This window comes from Capsicum annuum, chromosome 9, assembly GCF_002878395.1.
Source record: "Capsicum annuum cultivar UCD-10X-F1 chromosome 9, UCD10Xv1.1, whole genome shotgun sequence".
NCBI classification, from domain to species: Eukaryota; Viridiplantae; Streptophyta; class Magnoliopsida; order Solanales; family Solanaceae; genus Capsicum; species Capsicum annuum.
Window position 1 is genome coordinate 100,002,880 of NC_061119.1, and position 21,571 is coordinate 100,024,450.

Here is a 21,571-nt window from a genome sequence, read left to right on the forward strand (position 1 = left end):
GTCTATTCACAATGTCTTTTGAGTCAAACCATGAAGTTAACTATTTATTGCGAAAACTAGTACTCTTATCTTGAGCTATGTTCAATTCTAGTTCATTGTCTTAGATTTTATGGTGCTTTGGACTCTAAATTGTTGTGTTTGATGCTTTAGTAATCATGCTGAGATGATAAGGATTATATATAGTTGATAAACAAGCTCGAAATAAAGACAAAACGGCATCACAAAGCATAAACTTGAAGCACAAATGCAGGGGACAAGGCATTGCAAAATCTGGAATTTCTAGACACATTGCCAAGCCACGGATCCTATGCACCGCGATAAGGGTGTGGCTCTCCCTTGGTTGAATTTTAAAATTCCCAATTTCAGTATCTAGGTGCGATAGTGGAATGCCACGGACTAAGCCCTGCGATAAGGGCGTGACAAGCCCATATGTCATACTCGGTAAACATTGTTCTACAATGAATGGGACACTCCAACTTTTGTGTATACACCTTGGGGATTTGTTACACAATTAATAAGGCTTCAAATAGGGGTTTTATTCTTTCAATTTAGTTTATTCTTTGTTTTGTACATGGATTGTGTCATTATGATTCTTGGTACGTCCATGAGTGGCTAAACTCCTTTTTTCGGGATTAAGGCCAAGAACATGATTGGTATTGTTATGAATGGAATTGGTTTCAGTTATTTATCATTTTTGGGTGTTTTTGTATACTTTTAATCACTATTTTAATAATTTTCAACCTTTAGATACACGCTTAATTCTATCAGGACTCCGGAAGGAGTAATGATAGGGTAGAACATGGGATAGATACAATAGGATCATAAACTCAATTGAATGATGTTATGATTTGAATTTAGGATAGGAATATACCTAAGTGCCCTATTTGGTTAAATTATGGGATTGAAAATGAATGTATTTAACTTAGTTCTCGCATCCTTGCTAATTGACGTAGTTGTGGGGCTAAGTTAGATAATTGATTAGAGGTTCGAAAGGCTATAACATAGTATAAGCTCCATAAACCAACAACCAAGATAAGTTATATAACCAATGATGTTTTATAGCTTTGTATGATTAACCGTAGTTCCTAAATCCTGGATTTCCCCCATAAATGTTCAAACCTTTAAGTTATCATATTGTTTAGGTTTACTTGTAGGTTATTACTCTAAAAATCTAGTGGTTACATTTACACTCGTATAATATTAAATATATAAACTTGAATTGGATTGTTGCTTAACACTAGTCCTTGCGGGATTTATACATGGCTTTTTATAAGGCCACTATATTAATTGGGTGGACCACATACACTTTCCTGTGTTCTTGGGAGAATATATATTGGGTGATTGTGAAGCTTTAGCATCATCAATTTATGGGATTTCTCTTCAAATTTGTGGTAAAATTCTCATTATTTTCACGATTGGCTTTTATATTCCTATCTAAAACTCCTAAATTCTTGGTGGCTTAATTATAGCCCTAATAGAGCTCGGAAGTCACTCATTTTTTAGGTTAAATATTCCTTGAGCATAGTAGGATGTTGAGTTGGTTTCAAAAGGACATTTTTTGTAAATTGGCTCCACATGGGAATTTTACGTAATTTTTTACCCAAAGAACAATGGTGCAATATGAGTATCATTATTCTTGTACTAATGGATAAATTGTGATTTTAAATCATGGAACCTTGTGGAAGCTTCTCAAAATATAGGTATTATTACTCTCATATTGATGTGAAAAATGTGAATTTGATATCTTGGCATCTTGCAAAAGATTCTCAGAATGGAAAAATAGTGGTTTAGCGAATCATTGAGCTTTCTTCAGTGTTGATATAGGCTGGGTTTTCCCTCTTTTAGATTGATCTAATTCATATTATTTTTATGATATTGTTTTATACGTGGGATGGGTTTTAGGTTTTAGATTGATGAATTGAAATGCTTGGGTCAGTTGGACCATTTGGTCTATTCAGAAATAGTAAATTAGGAATAAATGACCTAGATGCTCATATGTTAAGTGAATTTTATATATTAGGACTAATTAAGGATTATTAACATCTAAAAGTGGATTTAGATATCTTAATCCGATTTCAGGTAGCATTTGCCTAAAAATAGAATTTAACGGATTAGAAGTGGGCTCTTGACCCACCTTATGATAAGACACATGTTAACTTTTGTAGACATTTATATGTTTTATTAGACCTCTTAGAAATTCTTGATGAGGTAATATTTTAAAACCTAACACTTAATGGTTATGTTGGTTGATGTGATGGTTGAGGCCTATTGATTATACTATTACTTATCCTATTGATGATACAATGAATTATATATATGTATATATATACCGGTTTGAGTCCGGAGGTTGGCTATGACATTGATAATATTTACCAAGTTTGAGTTTAGAGGATGTAAAGCCTCGGGTATTTGGTCCTTGAAAAATTTCTGAAATTTTATCCTTACTATCTTGACTATGAATTATCCCTACGAGTTGTAGGGTGTCTTGACTAGTCGGGTGACCCTAGTCGTAAGGTGTCCAGTGAATGGTTTTTGAGTTACTGTCTTGAGGAAAACTTGGAGACACAAGTTGTAGGGCTGAATCATAACCAAATCAGAAAGTGTGACTGAGTTCTTCTACGGGTACAAGTGGCTCACTAAGAGTCGTAAGGACTTGTTACGAGTCATTCAGAGCAAATCATAGTGACAAGACCCAACCATCAGGCGTTGTCGTAATGGGTATCCCAAGTCCAACCAGGATCAGGGACCACCCCCTGTTACCCAACCTAACCACCTATATCCACCCTTAGATGGGTTGAATTTTTACCATATAGAAAGATAGGATAAATGCTCTCATGAAGACACTGGAATAGGGTCACAACCGTGACTGACCAAATCGAGTCCACCCATACCAAATAAACTGCCCATCCATATCGACCAAACCATAGGCCATAAAGTAGGCCATAACCAAAAGAATACTAAAACATAAAATGATAATCCATCCCAAAATGTAATATGATGGAACAGTTAGAAATCCTATGATGTGGTGTCAGCCCACCAGCCTATTCCAATGCCAAGGTCGACACCAATACCTATCCCGCCCATTCAAACCCCCACAAGTACCACAAATCCTCTATCCAAAAGAGTAAATAAATCTTGTTGGGACATTCCCCCAACCATGGCAAAAACCAATATCCAAAATAAAATTAAAATGTGTAATAATATCAATAACATGAAATGAACCCTTCCAATTGGATCGAAGCTCACCACTTTAGCCTAACTGCTTCCCCCGAGTCAATCACTAGGTAGGATGAGTCGAACGGCTGGTTCCTGCATAGTGTAGGTATACAACCGCTAGTAGACAGGTTAGCGAGTGACCGCTAGCATGAATCTCAAGATAAGGAAAAAATAATGTCAGTTATAAAAAAAAGTAAAACCATTCATAATGCGTACAATCATACATATATATGTGCCGAGAAAGGGGATTTGGGTTTAGCACATATTTAAAACCTTTACCTAGGCTGTGTAGCTTAGCCATCCTAAACTACGTACAGGCTATATGGATTTAGCTCCCCCTACTGAAAGGTCCTTAGTGCGTGTAGCCACATGACCAGGGAAGATTAACATGGGATGAGTAGTACATCCCCCAATAGTGTGACATCATGCACATGGTCCACTAAGACCAATCCTTATATCGACAAATACAAGTTTCTATTTTTGGTGTCCTTGGGACCACTAACTTCAACGGCTTGGCTACAAATCCTGCCATTAATGTACATTTAACAACATTGCCAAATGACCAACCAATCCATTTATAATTTTATTACCAAGGCCAATATTAGTGGTATCGTCATACCACCTCTTACTTGAAAGCAATATCCATAGCCAAACCATTTAGGTTAAGGTGGCTTTCAACTACCCTTTTGTATAACATATTAAACCACTTGGTAGACTTCCATATTCCCCACAAGAATAAAAATTTAGCCTTTTAAAACTGTTTAAACCATGTATGATTCCTTTACCAAGTTTAAAAACTGTAAGAGTTCCATGAAAAGAAGTCAATGTAATAGACATACCTATAGAAGCATTTTATCAAATACCTTGGGGGCATAATATAACAAAAAACAATTCGAAAGACCATTAAACGATTACCATAAAATCCAATTGTCCAAATCAACCATTAATGCATATAAAAGCATAATTAAAACTATAGGAAACCATAACCAAGCATTTAAGATAAAAAAAACCCCAAATAATAGTTTAAAACGATAATCATGAAATAGTTCAACCATGAAATCAATAATATAAACCATGACTTTAGTATAAATTACAATGAGAAAAGAGAATCATGCCTTATCCTGATAAATTGATGGAAAGAAATCACTAATACAAGCCCAAAAGCAATCCTCAAGATGAAACCCTAGCTTCTTTCCCTAAAAGCTCTTGATAGAATTTTGGAGTATTTTGGAATAGTTTCTAAATATTAATGAATAGAATTATTGGGTAAATAGCCTCCTTAATATATTAGATGACATGGGTCCTACTTAGGATAAGTAGGGAAATGTCCAGAACACCCCAAATTAAGTAGCACAAAATCCCATCACTGGGATACAACTAACACATATGAGTCGTATCCTTCCAATAAGATTGGTACCCACCACTCATATCTAGCCAACAACCATTGGATCAAACACTGTCCAATACAACCATTAAGCTAATTACTCAACAAAAGGAACCTTGTTGGTATCGTCATACCACCAATACTTGCAAGTATACGACATGCCATTATATTTATCAGTCTTCTAGGCATTCATTTGATTTTAGAACTCGAACCCATTGTCTAACAAATACACTTGTTCAATTTTACGTTTAGGGACTCGAACCTATTATATTAAAAAGACATAAATCTAGTTAGTGTTTAAGGACTTTACCCCGTTTAACAAATTAAACCACCAAGGTTTCCATTTAAACTATTACATGGCTAACAATGTCTTGAAAAAACCATTTACCAACTATTCATATTCATTAGGCCAAGACTAAGTTCAAAACATCATTGTGATTTGACTATTCTATTCTCTTAGATATTTTCACAAAAAAATTCAGTGCATGCTATTATCAAGATAAAAATCAAGGTAAAAATCATCATGTTTAGTGTAACCGATCACCCATTTGTTAAACAATAATTACCAAGCACCTGCATGTGCAAACCATCAGAAAATCATGTTTGAACAGAAGTTGAACCAAAAGTAAACAATACTCAATCAAAAGCAACAAAACCCTCAATTTTGGTTTTCCAAACCTCCATATAATAATAATTATCACACTTAAAACCCATGTTATTTATGGACTAACATGAGGGAAGAGTCAAATGCTTATTCAACAATATTCGCGAAAGAAACTTGACTCTTAAGCCTCAAGATGACTACCTTTGAAGAACCTTAGCCCCAATCTTCAAGAGAGAGTCTAGAGAGTGTTTTTGGAGTGTTTAATCTTTCAACAGTGTGTTATGACAGGACACAATATGTTTTCAGAAGTGGGGACTTAAGTGTTTGTGGGTGGGAAATGTTTGAAATAGTCTCAGCTAAAATGATGAAAAATTGGTCTCAAAAAGGTATGACCCATCCCCCTAAATTGTACCTTAGGGTACCAGTGGTACCCTTATCTCGTACCCTAGAATCATCTTGGACCTACATACTAACAAAATACGACCACAAAGGTCTAACTCGTATCCTAGCATACTAAAAATACCCTCTAACCCATAACATGGAAAAATGCACTAGCCTAAGTTTAGGGCATTATACGACCTCACCATGTACACCTCATACCCTTGTTTATGAAAGGTAAGATATCTATTCATACCTTGGATAGAAACTAACAAAACCACACTGATTTACAAACAGAGAAGGGATCTAAACAGTAACTTAGCATATGAAATGTATGCTTTAATTGTATGCTGTCCAAAAAGCAAAAAATTAGGAAATTTTCTAAGGGTCAAAAGAGAAAGTTTTTCAATTCTCCCCCACTTTTATCATTCGTCCTCGAATAATGGGCAGAGTAAGAACAAGCATGAGTTAGCACACCATTACAAATCTAACTAACCTTTAACTAATTTTAAAAAATAAGATGCAAGGATATCAACCTTTTCATTCATAAAGTTTGAAAACAAGAGTTTGATGAAAAACACATACCTTCTACACGAATTCTGGGAGAAGAAAATAGGAATGGATACTTGGATTTCTTGTCCTGTTCCACTTCGTAAGTAGCCTCTTCAACCTTATGGTTCCTCTAAGTGACCTTTATCGGACCCACATCCATTGTTCGTAATCGACGAACTTAACGATCCAAGATCTCTGCCAGGACTACCTCATAAGATAAGGAATTTGGGATACCCTACCCTTACAAAGGAACAACTGATGAAGGTTCACCCACACACTTTCTCAAAATTGAGACAAGGAAATCCCGATGAATGGAGCTCTAACTAGAAGGCAACTCTAATTCATAGGACACATTGCAAACCCTATTCAAAATCTAGTAAGGAACAACATACCGAGGACTTAATTTCCCCTTCTTACCAAACTACATCACTCCCTTCATGAGATATACCTTCAAGAATACCCAATCACCAATATTGAACTCTAAATCCCTACGCCTTATATACAAATAGGACTTTTGGTGACTTTCAATATATGTTGAATCACCTTTATCTTTTCCAATGCTTAGTGAACCAAATCAGGGCCAAACAACTTACCCTCACTAACTTCATACCGCCCAATAGGAGAACGACATCTCGTACCATAAAATGTATCAAAAGGTCCATACCAATGCTAGAGTGATAAATATTATTATAAGCATATTCAATAAAAGGAAAATGGTCGTACCAACAACCACAATAATCGATCATGCAAGAATGAAGCATATCTTTCAATGTTTGAATGGTCCGCTCCACTTTTCCATCTGACTATGAGTGGAAAGTAGTACTAAGGTACACCTTAGTTCCCAAACCTTTCTAAAATGACATCCAAAACTAAGATGAGAACGGAGTACCACAATCTAAAAGGAAAGAAATAGGAGCACCATAAAACTTCAAAATCTCTGCAAGAGACAACTTAAAATAATCCTCCACCGAATAAGTAGTCCTTATCGGTAAAAAGTGAGTAGACTTGGTCATTCTATACATAATGACCTAAACAGTATCACATTGATTCCGAGACTGACAAAGAAGGGTGACAAAATCCATGTTAATAACTAACCATTTCCATTCGGGCAACTCAATTTCTTGGTACAAACCACCAATTCTCATGGACTCAACTTTCACTTGTTGACACATGTTACTCTTAGCCACATAGCTATCTATATCTCATTTCATATTTTTCCACCAATAGAACTCTTGGAGATCCGAATACATCTTTGTAAAACCAGGATGAATAAAATAACGAGATTCATGAGCTTCGGCTTGAATCCTTTCCCTCAACACATTGAAATCGAGAATACATAACCTACCTTGGTACCTTAGAATACCTTCACCACCAATCACAAAGGCAACCATCTATTGATGACCCATATTACGCTTAATATTAGTCAAATTAGGATCAAACAACTGCTTTTCCTTTATCTCAACAACATGAGATGACTGCAATATCGGATGCATAAACATGCCACAATCCTCAAAGTCCCTGAGATAAACTCCAAGAGTAGCCAAATGATGAATGTCTTTCACTAACTCCCACTTATCCTTATCAACATTAGCTAAAGTCCCTATGGATAACCTACAAAGAGCATCAGTAACCATATTAGGTTTACCTCGATTGTAGTAAAGATTCATATTATAGTCCTTCAGTAACTCAAGCCACCTTCTTTGCCTGAAATTTAGCTTTTTTTGAGTAAATATATACTGCAAGCTCTTATGATCAGAAAAGATATCAACATAAACCCCATAGAGATAGTGATGCCAAGTCTTTAGCGCCAATACCACTGTTTAACTCTAAGTTAAGAGTATGGTAGTTATTCTCATGTACCTTTAATTACCTAGAAGCATTGTTCACCACCCCACTATGCAGCATCAACACACAACAAAGCCCAATACGAAAAGAATCACATTGTACTACAAAACATCATTACTCTTGGGAAGGGTCAAAACTAGAGCTGAAGTCAACTTATCCTTTAACATCTCAAAACAACCCTCACATACATCCAACCACATGAAATTGAACTTCTTATATGTCAACTTAGTCAATGGGGTATTTGTACTCGAAAAATATTCCACAAATCTCCTATAATAATCGGCTAAACCCAAGAAGCTTAGAATATCAGTTTGAGTCACAGCTATATGCTACTTTATAACCATCATAACCTTTTGTGGATAAGCCATGAACCCTTCACTATAGATAACATTATAAAGAAAAGTCACCACCTTCAATAAAAGCTCAAACTTGGAGAACTTGGCATTCAAACATTAATCCTTCAAGGTCTGCAACACTGCACAAAAATGATCAACATGATCCACCTCATTCTTAGAGTAGAAAAAGATGTCATCAATGAAAACAAGGAAAAACAAATTCAAAAACTAATGAAAGACCCTATTTATCAAGTCCATAAATGTTGTCGGACATTGGTCACCCCAAAGTATATTACTAGGAACTCAGTCACCATAGCAGGTCCTAAGACAGTCTTCAGGATATCCACTTTGCTAATCTTAAGCTGATGATAACCACACCTATGATCAATCTTAGAAAAATACTTCACACCTTGAAGCTGATCGACCAAATCATTTATTCTAGGAAGAGGTTGCTTATTCTTTATGGTCACCTTATTAAACTGACAATAGTCAATACAAATCTGAAGGGAACCATCCTTCTTAGGTATAAATAACAAAGGAGCACCCCAAGGAGACACACTAGGATAGATAAAGCCTTTAACTAAGAGATCCTTTAATTTCTTCTTAAGCCCCATCAACTCAATTATAGCCATTAAATAAGGAGGGATAGAAATTGGACGAGTGTTCAAAATGAGATCAATCCAATAATCAATTTCCCAATTGGGAGGCACACTATTAAGATCATCAGGAAAAATCTCGAGAAATTTATTAACCACAGGAAATGATTCTATAGAAGGACATTTCAAGTAATAATCTTTAACTTGTACAAAATAATACAAACACCCTATAGAAATTAACTTTTAGGCTTTAATATATGAGATGAACCTCCCTTTAGCTAACAAAGAACTCCCTTACCATCCAAAAACCGAATCATTAAGGAATTTGAGCATGACCTTATGGGTCAGACAGTCTAACGAATCATAACATGATTGCAACCAATGCATCCCAATATTACATTAAAGTCAACCATATTTTAATCTATCAAATGTGCAAGAGTTTCTCTACCACTAATAGATACCACACACCCCTTACAGACACTTTTAGTAATCACAGAGTCACCAATCGGGGTAGATATAAAAATGATCAAAAATAAGTTTAGGTCTAAAACCAAAATACACAGTAACAATTGAGGTCACATAAGAAAGAGTGGACTCCAGATCAAGTAAACAATACATATCACCTAACAAAAGTTTTAACATACTCGTGACAATATTGGGAGATGCCTTAGAATCCCAGTGAGATGCAAAAGCATATAACCAATTCCAGCTAGTGTCAGTACCAGAAGCAGAAACAGGTGCAAAAGTAACACCCTTTGGTGCAGGAGAAGATGAAGAAGCACCAGGAGCCTTGCTATCCATAGAAGCCATTCTAGCAAGATAGTTACACAACATACGACCAATCTAAACATAATAGATATATTTGTTCTCCCCTTCCTTATAGAACCTACTGTGCGATCGCCCACAAAATCTAAAAAGATGGTGAGATAGAGCTGACTGAGTCCCACTAGCTTGAGATTGGGTTCCTTGTGCAAAGAACCCTTCATGATGCTGAGACCGACGATCACCCGATATCTTTAGGTACGAAGTACTAAAGGTGGAGAAAGAACAAGAACTTCCCCACTTCTTTTTTTTCATTTACCGCCATCTCTACTACTCAGCTCAAAAGGTCTAAACTTTTTTTCCTACCTCTCACTAAACTAGGACTACTTTATTTTCACTTTCTCTACTTTTTGTATATAAAAAGCCAACCTAGAAATATCCATGTCCTTGATCAGCAAGGTAGCCTTACTTTCAAGACTTAACTCATGAGACAGTCCTGAAGCAAACTTCATTATTTATGCCCTTATATCAAACACCATCTCTAGAGTATATCGAGACAATAGGTGATATTTCAAGTAATATTCCTTAACCGACATCCTCCTTTGTTTAAGATTAACAAATTCCTTTGCTTTCACTTCATCAACTCCCGAGGAAAGAAATAGTCTAGAAATCTATTATAAAAACTCTCTCATAAAGATGACTAATTATCACCACCCTTTTTCTGTCCCATTCTTCGTACCATTGGTATGCTATATTTTGAAACTGGTAGGCAGTAAACTCTACCCTTTCTATATTTGTGGCATGCATTACCCTAAAAATCATTTCTATCTCATCCAGAAAACCCTAAGTATCCTCCTTCACCTTAACACCCTTAGAGGATTCAACCTTATAAATTGGCCAACCCATATGGCCTAAGAAGATAGAGTAGAAAATGCACCATGTTTAGCTTGAGAATCTACCAACTACGTAATCATATAAATTGACTAATCAAACTCACCATTCATCACATTAGCCTGAGGAGGACTAGAGGGAACCTATGGAACTCCAGGATAATCAGGAATTGGACTCCTAGACTGGGTATTGATCCTATAAGTAGAGCGTGCTTCGTCAACATTGTCCTCAGTTGGGGAAAAGGAGTTTTTGTAAGCTTAAGATCACTAAGGCGTGAGCTGAAGGACAAGTGAATAAAAATCAGAGAAATCCAAGATCTTAGAGTCTATAGCTCAAAATAAGGCAAAAAGAAAGTAAAACATTCCTAAATGTCTTATAGCCTATCCCCTATGACTATTGCATACTACATACCCTTAAGATATACTATACTAAACATGACTATGTGGACTCCTAATTTATCATGAACCTAAAGCTTTGATAAAATCTTAACACGATCCAAACCAGGACCTTTTAGTAATGGGCATCTGAAGCCCAATAAGGACCGAAGATTGCCTCGCTACCTAATCCAACTAACAAGTATATTCCCTTATTCAGATGAATTCCAAACATATAACAAGAAAAAATAACTATCAACTCAAAGACTTTAGGATAGGTCTACAACCCTGGCCAACCTAAACAAGTCTAACCATCCAATGTCAACCAACAACCATAACCATTAACAAAAATAATAACCAAGTCCATATCCATACCATAATAAAATAAAACAATCACAAATCAAATAAAATCATATGGTCTTAGCCCCAATACTAATACCAATATAAATGATGACATCACTGCTGACACCTCCCATACCAACCCATAGTAGTCTCACAAAACTACTACCAAAAATCAAAACAATATACGTTTGGGACATGCCCCTGACCATAGGGTAAACTAATGCAGAAGACTAACCAATGAAAACATAAGAAACTAAAACTTGAAATGGAGCCTTCTAAAGTATGGAAGCTCACCACTTCATGTAAATACAAGCTTTTACCAAAGTCCAATCACTAAATATGAGGTATAGTATGACCCAAACCTGCATCACATGGGGATACAATATTGAAGATGGTTAGCTATTTGAGATATAGAATAAAACTCAAGGATAAGGACAAAATAGTGCCAATAGCTCTAAAAAAATTAGTCAATGCATATACGAATACAACACATACATATGCATATATATTTATACCATGTAAGAATAAGGTACAAGATTAACATGAGTTTTTAAATCATTAACATGGGTTAGTATTATGAATGTTATAGAACAAGGCACCCATAAGCTATATGGGCCCACCTCTCCCCTATCTAGATGAGCCATAGTACATATAGCCATATGAACTAGAGAATATCAATATCTGTATATGCCTTTGTGGGGGACTCAAACCGCCTGGTATAATCAGGGTGACTTTATTACTAATACATGTAGGAAGAAAGAATTGAACCTTCATTTCATATGTTTATTTGGGGACTCAAACCACCTGGTCATAAGACACCTACACTAATTAGTTTGATTTCCAATGTTAGTCCTTTGGACTCCACTTTCATGTCCTGGATACACATCTTGATATTAAGCACAATTTAAAACCATCCATACACATATAGAACCATTATTCATATTACTGAACCAAAGGCACCTCGTTAGTATAATCATACCAACACTACTTGCAAGTATACCATAAGCCATTACCATTATCAGTCAACCATGAATTTATTTGACTTGGAATCAAACCCATCATCTAGAAAAGTCATTTGTTCAATTAAATATTTAGGGACTCAAACTAATTGTCTTATAAAGACATAAATCTAGTTAGTATTTAGGGACTAAAACCCATTTAACTAATAAAACCACCAAGGACACCATTTAAACAATTATATGTCCAATAAGGTCTTTAAAATACCATTTACCAAACATTCATATTCATTAGGCCAAGCCTTAGTTCAATACACCATTGTTATGTGAGTATTTTATTATCTTAGACATTTTCACAATACTTTGAGGGCATGTTATTATGAAGACCAAAATCAAGGTAAAAATTATTAGTTTTAGGGTAACCCATGGCCAATTTGTTAAACCACAATAACCCAAAACCAACATATGCAAACCATCACCAAAAATATGTATAAACATAAGTTGAACATACAGTAAGCAATACTCAATCATATGCAACAAGAACTTTATTTTAATTTTCAAAACCACCATATAAGAATCACAATTAAACTTTCAAAGAAATGATATTTATGCACTAATAATGAGGAAAGAGTCTCATGTCTTATTCAAGAAGATTCATGGAAGAAACTTTACTCTTAAGCCTAATGATGAACACCTTTGAAGAACTCTAGACACAATATTAAAGAGAGTGTTTTGGAGTGTTTGATATTTCAATAATATGTTAAGAGAGTCCACAACACATTTTATGATGTGGGGACTAAAGGGTTTTAGGATGGGAAATATCTGAAATACCCTCAGCTTAAATGCTTAAAACTTGGTCCTAGGACGGTATGACCCATCCCCCTAAACCTTACCCTAAGGCATAAGTGGTACATTTATCTCATACCTTAGCATCACATTGGACCTCCATATTAAGAAAGATACGACCATAAAGGTCTAGCTTATGTCCTAGCATATGAGAAGTACCCTTTAACCCATACTATAGACAGAATACACTAGGCTAAGTTTAGGGAATCATATGAAATAACCATGTACTCCTTGTTCTCTAATATACAAAAGGTAAAATTTCAATACTTATATTGGACAGAAACCTACCAAACCATATTGATTTACATACGAGAGGTGGGACCTAAACCATAACTTAGCATATGAAAAATAAGCTCTAATCATATATTGTCCAGAAAAAAAACTTAGGAAATTTTCTAATTGTCAAAAGCCATGGTGTTTCTTCCATGTTGATATTTATTTTAATGTTAAGATCTTTCAATACGTGTTAACTTAAAAAGAGATAAATCTTAGGTAAATGAGGTGGCTTGAGTTGCTAAATGACTATGACATAAATCTCCATTATTATCTTGATAAAGCGTATGTGGTTATTGATGCTCTTAGTAGGTTGTCCATGGGAAGCTTATCCTATTTGTACAAAGAGATGCGAGATTTTGTGAAGGATATTCTCCATTTTGCTAATCTCATAGTTCATCTCTTGGATTTTGTGAATGGTGGTGTAATTGTAAAAGAGGTCGTGAAGTCATCTCTTGGTGCTCAAGTGAAGGAGAAGCAAAAATTTGACCTTTATTTGAGGTATATTATAAATGATGTAGGCAGGCAGAAGGTGATGGTTTTTGAAATTAGAGGTGAAGGTATCTTTAGGTACCAAGGTAGACTATATGTTTTGTATTGCTAGATTGTAAGGAAAATTTTTGGCTAAATTTCATGAGACTTGTTATTCTGTTCACCTTGGTTTGATGAAAATGTATCATGATCTTAAGGAAAACTATTAGTGGAATAATATAAAATGGGATGTCACCAATTTTATGACTAAGTGCATAATATGTCAACAAGTGAAGGTAGAGCACTTGATGCCTGGTGGGTTGACTTAGGAGATTGAGCTAAATAATTAATATGGATTTTTTACAGGTCTTCCATACTTTCATAAATAATTTGATTCAATTTGGGACTTCAAGGACATGGTGACTAAGTCTGCTCACTTTCTACCAGAGAGGACTAATTTCTCTTCTGAGGATTATGCCAAGATGATCATCGAGGAAATCATGAAACTGCATGGTACTCTAGTTTCCATTATATCTTATCAAGGTACCTAGTTCACATCTCATTTTGTAAGGTCTTTGCAAGGAGGTTATGGGACTAAGGTAATCTTGAGTACCATTTTCCACCCGCTGACATAAGGGAAATTAAAAAGGGAAAACCAGGTCTTAGAAAATATTCTTTGGTCTTGGATATTTTATTATGGTGATAGTTGTAGACCAGTTACCCCTCATAGACTTGACCAACAACAATAATTATTACTCTAGCATTGGTATGCAACCGTTAGAGGCTTGATATGGCTAGAGGTGTAGGTCTCTTATTTGATGGTTTAATCTTGGTAAAAATAAGTTGTTTGGTCCTGATTTTTTGCACTATGCAATAGAGAAGGTAAACGTGATTCAGGATAGACTTAAGGTTGCCTAAACTTACCAAAAGTCTTTTGTTGATGTGAGGTAAAGGGAATTGGAATTTGATATTGGTGAATGGGTGTTCTTAAAGATTTTACCCATGAAGGGATTGATGAGTTTTGGTAAGAAGGCGAAGCTTAGTCCCCATTATGTTGGTATGTACTTGTTTATTAACAGGGTTTGTAATGTTACTTTTGAATAAGAGTTGCCTTCTAGTTTGAGCTGCATTCACCTAATGTTTTGTGTTTCAATGTTGAAGAAGTGCCTATATGATCCTTCAATGGTTGTTATTTAGAAAAGGTAGGCCTTTTAGAATCCTTGTCCTATGAGGAAATTTCACTTGAAATTGTTTGTTGGTAAGTACAATGATTATAGATGAGGGATGTGGCTTTGGTGAAGGTTCTTTAGAGGAACCAAAAGGTCAAAGAAGACAATTGGGAATTCAAGGAGTACATAAAGTCCAAGTATCCTTTCTTGTTCCCCATTTTGAATAATCATGATTGAGGTATGTCTATTCCTTAATATCTTTATTTTGTGTCTTTGATAATGGTAAGGGTGGTTGTGTTTAGAGTTAAACTGTGTTAGTAAATTACTTGTCCTTTCATTGATGACTAAATTATAGCTTTTAATTTAAGGGCACTTTGGACAATTCCTATCTCAGCCAATTAAAATCTTACGTTCATATGGCACTTGAGGGGGGTTATATTTCATCCTTAATGTACTGAAACACGTTGAATAGCTCTAAAATTCTCTCAAGCAATAATATTTTTGGTTTCTAAGATGTAGGTCATCCAAGTGCTCAAGGATTGAATTTTTTTTCATAAAACTTGGTATTTCAGGCATGTTACTCTTCCCTCGTTGTTAATTTGTTAAAATCAAATATTTTAAAGTATTATTCATGCAATATTTATACTGGTTTTGAAATAAAGGTTGAGGGCTTTGAACTCTTATTGATTTAGCAATGTTTTCTCATGGTTTACATATGATCAATAGATTCCAGTAACTAGATTGGAGCTTCTACGAGTTTCTAGTTTTATCTTTGTTTGATGATTTTCTTACTTTTATTTATTTGTAGATATTTTGGTTTGAAGGGATTAGCATTTTGGCTTATTGCGCTAATGTTTTTGTATGAATCTTTTGTTTATGGAATAAATAGTTGCTAGGCCATCATTAATTTTAAAAAATATTTGGTAAACATGACATCCTAGCATAGATTTACTCCATTTTAAAGTAGGTTAGGGGTAAATTAGGTGGATTAATCAATGAAAATTCCTGAATTAGTGGTTTAGATAATAAACAATGTCATAACTTATGAATTTTAGTTCCTCATGTTTCTAATGAATAGTAACTTACTAATTTCTCCTTATTTACTATTTATAAACCAAGAAAAATTAGAAAAGTCAAGAAAAGGTAAGATTTAGCAAATTAGAACATTTTGGTAGGTTTGAGGTAGGTTTTGGTTTAAATTATACTGTTAGACTTAATTTAATTTCTGCATCTATCAATAAGTTAAGTAATTTTAAATTGGCCTTCAGGCATACTTGTGAGTGATGAATTAACTTGATAATTGATTTCATTCATATGAATGATGCAGTATGAATTTGACTAAGCCCCTTGGCAAATTATGTCATGGCATATTATGTGCACTTCACAGATTATTGTTCATATGGGTTGAGAAATTCTTTTTTGTGATATTTAGACTGATAGGTACCATGTCATTATATGTTTCTTATAGCTTAATATTTGAAGGTTTGGGTGTCATGTTTACATGGCACATAGACTAAGGTTGTTGTAAGTCATGAGTATTAGGCATATAAGACCCTTAGTGTGTGTACACTTTTCATGATTAAGTTGATAATCATGATTAATTATTTCATATCATTCAATCATTGATTATATGATTATTTTTATATGTGATTTATGAAATAAAAGTAGCATGAGACAACTTGTGAAATGGATGCATGAACGTAACCTAGTATTTTACACTGGTGGTAATTTGATTGTCATAGGATCTCTCTTTGTTGTGATTTAACTTAGATTAAGATGGTAGTATAGTGATTTTAATAGGGTGTTTATTTGTACCATTGTATTAATGGGTTATGCAAGAGATTATTCAATGATCAATAGTAAATTATGGTGAAATTACTAGTTATGTCCTAACTATTAGTTGCTCGTATTTTATTTATGTTTATGTATGATTTTTAAGTTATGTTGTCTGATGATACCTATCCATACATAAAATTTGTATTGACACTACATGTGAAGCTATTTTTGTTGAGTGTAGAAAGTTTTTCAACAATTAAAATAAGAACTTAGATTTAGTTTGTCACTTGCAGCTTATCAATTCAAGTGCGAGCACCTACCTTTAGGCAGTCATTAGAACTAAAAATTAATCATGTCTACTCTTTTAGACAGTGATACTTCTTATTTAGTTGATTTTGTGATATTTATTTTAGATCTAGGTTTTGGTTTCTTGAATGTTCTTGAATGGTGACTTTTGAGTCCTTGGGATAATGTAACTAATAGTTATTTCAATACTATTATCGATGTTTGAGTTATGGAGATTAAATATTTTTTTAAATGAGATCATCATTTATCATTTCATAAAAAGGTTATATGATTTGATAGATAACTTGGATTAAATAGTTATCCCATCGGTGGGTCAGTGTTGGTGCCACTCATGATATTTGGGTCCTGACAATGATAGTATCAGAGTCCCAGATTCTTCAATCTAATCATAGAAGAATAAGTCTAGTAGAGTCTTATATAATGGTATAGAGACATTTGTACTTTTATTTGAGAGGCTACAGGACATACAAAATTTCACTCTTCTTTTTTTTTTCATGATAGTACATGATTACAATTGGTATCTGGCCTATTTAACTCTTGTCTGACATATGGTGAATGCACACACAAGCAAGGAAGTAATAGTATTAAAGCAATGGGGGAGTCATTTATAGTATATTAAGATATATAAAGAGGAAGAAGAAAAGGAAGATAAGCAGCACCCACAAGGGATGGAGCCCAGGCTACCGAAGCCCAACTAGGTAGAGATCATCAGGTCTTTGCCATTATGAGGATGATTTACATATTGACCAAAATAAGGTGGTGATATTAAACAATAGGGAGGTACAAAATTACTGATTTATTGTGCCCGTTTAGGGAGGTGCAACATAAGATCAAAGGTTGACTTTAGATGTATTATACACCTAAATGTGATAATGAAGTATAAAGTGTGTATTTGTACATTTTCGTTCTAATTTGTATGTTTAGAGTTTTTTAAGGTACATTTGAAAGAATTTAAGATGCAAAAGAATCTAATAGAGTTTAGATGAGGAAACTAGTTAGGCTAGCCTACACTATGCTTGTTCTTGTGTACATTGATAAGCTTTATTATGTTGTGTTTCCAATTTTGTGATATGAGTTGTTGTAGGATACCATTGTAGATATGTAAGAAAAAATAAAACCCATAAAAAATCCAAATGTAATGGGTAAATAAGGAATAAGTGGATGAGAATAGTAGAATAAGGATTGAGCAAAATCTCACCTTGTGAAGGAGGACATGGACCGCACCCCCATTACATGGGATAGGGATATGTGTTGCACACCCTAGGACCAGGGTACACTTCCTTGGCCATAGTATAGTCCTGTGCTACACCACCTTGTCCATGCTATAGGCCATGCACTACAAACCCCTATCCAAAACATCTAAAAGTTTGTTTTTTACTTGGCTTAAGTTGAGGGTAAGTGTTAAATACATATAATTCATTTGGGTTAGTGTTGTATCCTTTTGTCCATGCAACTATTAATGGACATATAAGTACTAAATGATATATGTGTAGTTATCATACTCATCGGGATTTGATGAACAGAAGTTCTAGTTTGAATTCTTATTCCAGTTATTTCGTAGATGACCAACAATAATTAGTGATTTGTGTGTTTTTAAAGTAAATAAAAACAATTGTAAGCAAGTAAAAGATTGGTTGCATTGTAATTTAGATTTTTAAAAATATATAGGGTTGAGATGTTATGATAATCTAGTTGTGCTATCCAATCATTCATCTAATTGGCTTTCCTAAGTTACTAGTTCTAGGTTAATTGTAGCTATATTGAGCATTTTTCCAACAACACTTAGCATACTCAATTATCCCTAACACCTATATTTCTAGTTAGTTAATTGTGAAGTTCATAAACACATCGTCTGTATCAGCTAAGATATCTCATTGGGTATATTTATATCCTTAATGAAGAATCAATTACCTTTCTGTATAAGGTTCACAAACTAGCACTATTTTCTCTTTTTATACTTATCATTCCCATTTCTAGGTCTAACAAACAAGCAATAAATAATATGCACAAGGTAACCAATCAAATTAATAATTGACAGAAATAAATAATAAATAGCTCAATATATAAAAATTGAAATATATAATATGATATTAAAGCCACAACATTCATTTTCAACTACAACCCTAGAAATTAAGAGGTTTAGCACTACTCAAATCAGTTTGTAATGAAAAAACAAACTTGTGAAAGGCATTTATATAAAGTTTAGGAACCCTTATAATGTCCAAAACCAATATCAATGGGGTTAGGATAATTTTTAATTCGTGCTACAGACGAAAAGCGGAGTTATGGCTCAAGGAACAATATGAAATTTAGACTAGTGGAAGAACTTGTGCCACTCCTTGATTTTGGTGAGTGGCTTAAGCATTAATTATTTTTGATAGCAACACAAATCCAGGACACTGCTTGCTCATCAATAGCCTTAAATATACCCTCGTACCTTAGTTCGTATATTTTTCTTGCTACATCAATATCTTTTGTGGGACTCACGATCGTACCTGCAGATTGTGGTTCCTACTCATAGTATGAGGGCATATTTTTTAAAACTTTAGATGTAGGAGTTGTCTCGATCAAGTGAGACACAATGTAACTTTTGGCTTGTGGTATCTCACTAAAGAGCCTTGCTTTGCAGAAAAGGCCATAACTTTTTACTCCAAAGTCTAATTAAGGAAAAACTTGATGCATTGGAAAAATAATTCAATTATCTATATGTTGGTGGGTCTGGGAGTCAAAGATCCATCAAATTCATGAACTTATTCTCTTTTGAAGCTGATCACTCCTTTAGGTATAGATTGGTATGGGAGGTTTTGGCTTGGTTAAGGGATAGGGGGTTCTAGTGGCCTTGGTACATGGACAAATCTATTATCATGTTGTTAATAGATTTTTGGGGATGTTACAATATGTCCACCCTGGAGTCATTCATCCCTGAACAGAAACTGAATACGATGGAAGGTTTGGGGAAAAGATCTACAATTCCCATATTTCCTTCACTAATTTTGATATTATTGTAACCCTTCTACACTCTTTGTACTTGAAGTTCCTATAAAATGTTTCTAAGATCTTAACAGTGATATGATACTGAGTTAGAAATTGAAACACGGGCTGATTTTGACCCAAGGACACATTCTTTGACATGGGAATACCACCTCTACAACCATGCATACCACCTCTACAACCATGCATACCACCTCTAGCTAGGGCTAGAATTGCTCAAATTAGTGAAACACTATGAACTGAAGGATCCATAGCCTCATAACAGGGGCACTCTCACAATAAATGACAAAAATCTCCACAACCATAACATGCCCTAGGCGCTGATCCAAAACTAGATGATCCGACTGACCAGAAAGAACAACCATAACTGGAATAGCAAAAAGACAAACCCTTTGAAGACCGACTATGACCCTCAATAGGAAAGTCACTTCAGCCATACTTTCCTCCATCTATAATCTGAGGTGCGGCCTGAACGGGTTTGCTAGACTGACCCTAATGTTGATACGACTGACAAAGAGGGTACATACACTGAGAACCACTACCTCTAAAAAGGGAAATACTATGGCTCTTACAGAACCTACCCTAATATCACGGCCTCTTATTGTTGTCCCCTTTGATCCTCACGATCCATATCCTCCATAAGCTGAGCATGATCAAAAACCACAACAAAAGACCTAATCACATTAACCAAACTCTGTGTCGACATGGAATGAGGAAGTATCAATCTTCAAATAGGGCAATGAACCCTCTCATATAGAGTAGTCAGAATAGAAGTAGCATACCTATTAAACTCATGAAATTAAGCCTCATACTCCACAACAGTCATAGAGCCTTGATCAAACCTCTAAAATGGATCTCTTATATAATCCTTAAGACTGAGAGGCATATAGTACTCCAAGAAGATCTTAGAGAAATAGGTCCATTTAATAAGGGAAGATCCAGCTGGCCTAGAATCAAAATGACCTCTATACCAATCTTGAGATGCCAAGTCCAATTGAAAGAGTGTAATCAATACAAAGAGTCTCAATAAGGCAAAACTTATGGAGCCTATTCTTACAAGCAATCAAAAACATATACGCATCCTCGCCTGGTGAACCAAAAAACGTAGGCAGAGCCATTCTCAAGAATCTACCTAACATCTTTTGTACCTCAACAAGCATAGCAGGCTTGGAAACTACTTGCTAGTTAACTATCACCACAGGAGAAAAATTAAATTTTAGAGCCATAGCTATAGGAAGTGCCGCCACCATAGTACCACTTAGATCTATAATAGTCTATACACCTAAATATGATGCACTACCAACTAATCACAAAAGCAAAAGCAATGCATCCCTGAGCACTATAGAATAAATAAATCTCAGTGGATTCTAGGTTAGTTCTAACCCACCATTATAGAGGGAGAATCTTTAGCTCGGGAGTGGGAATAATGTCTGGTGAAGGCCTCGTACTGGAACCTAGATGGGGAAATATCTCAAGGATATCCATGACCTCTAAGACATCCCCG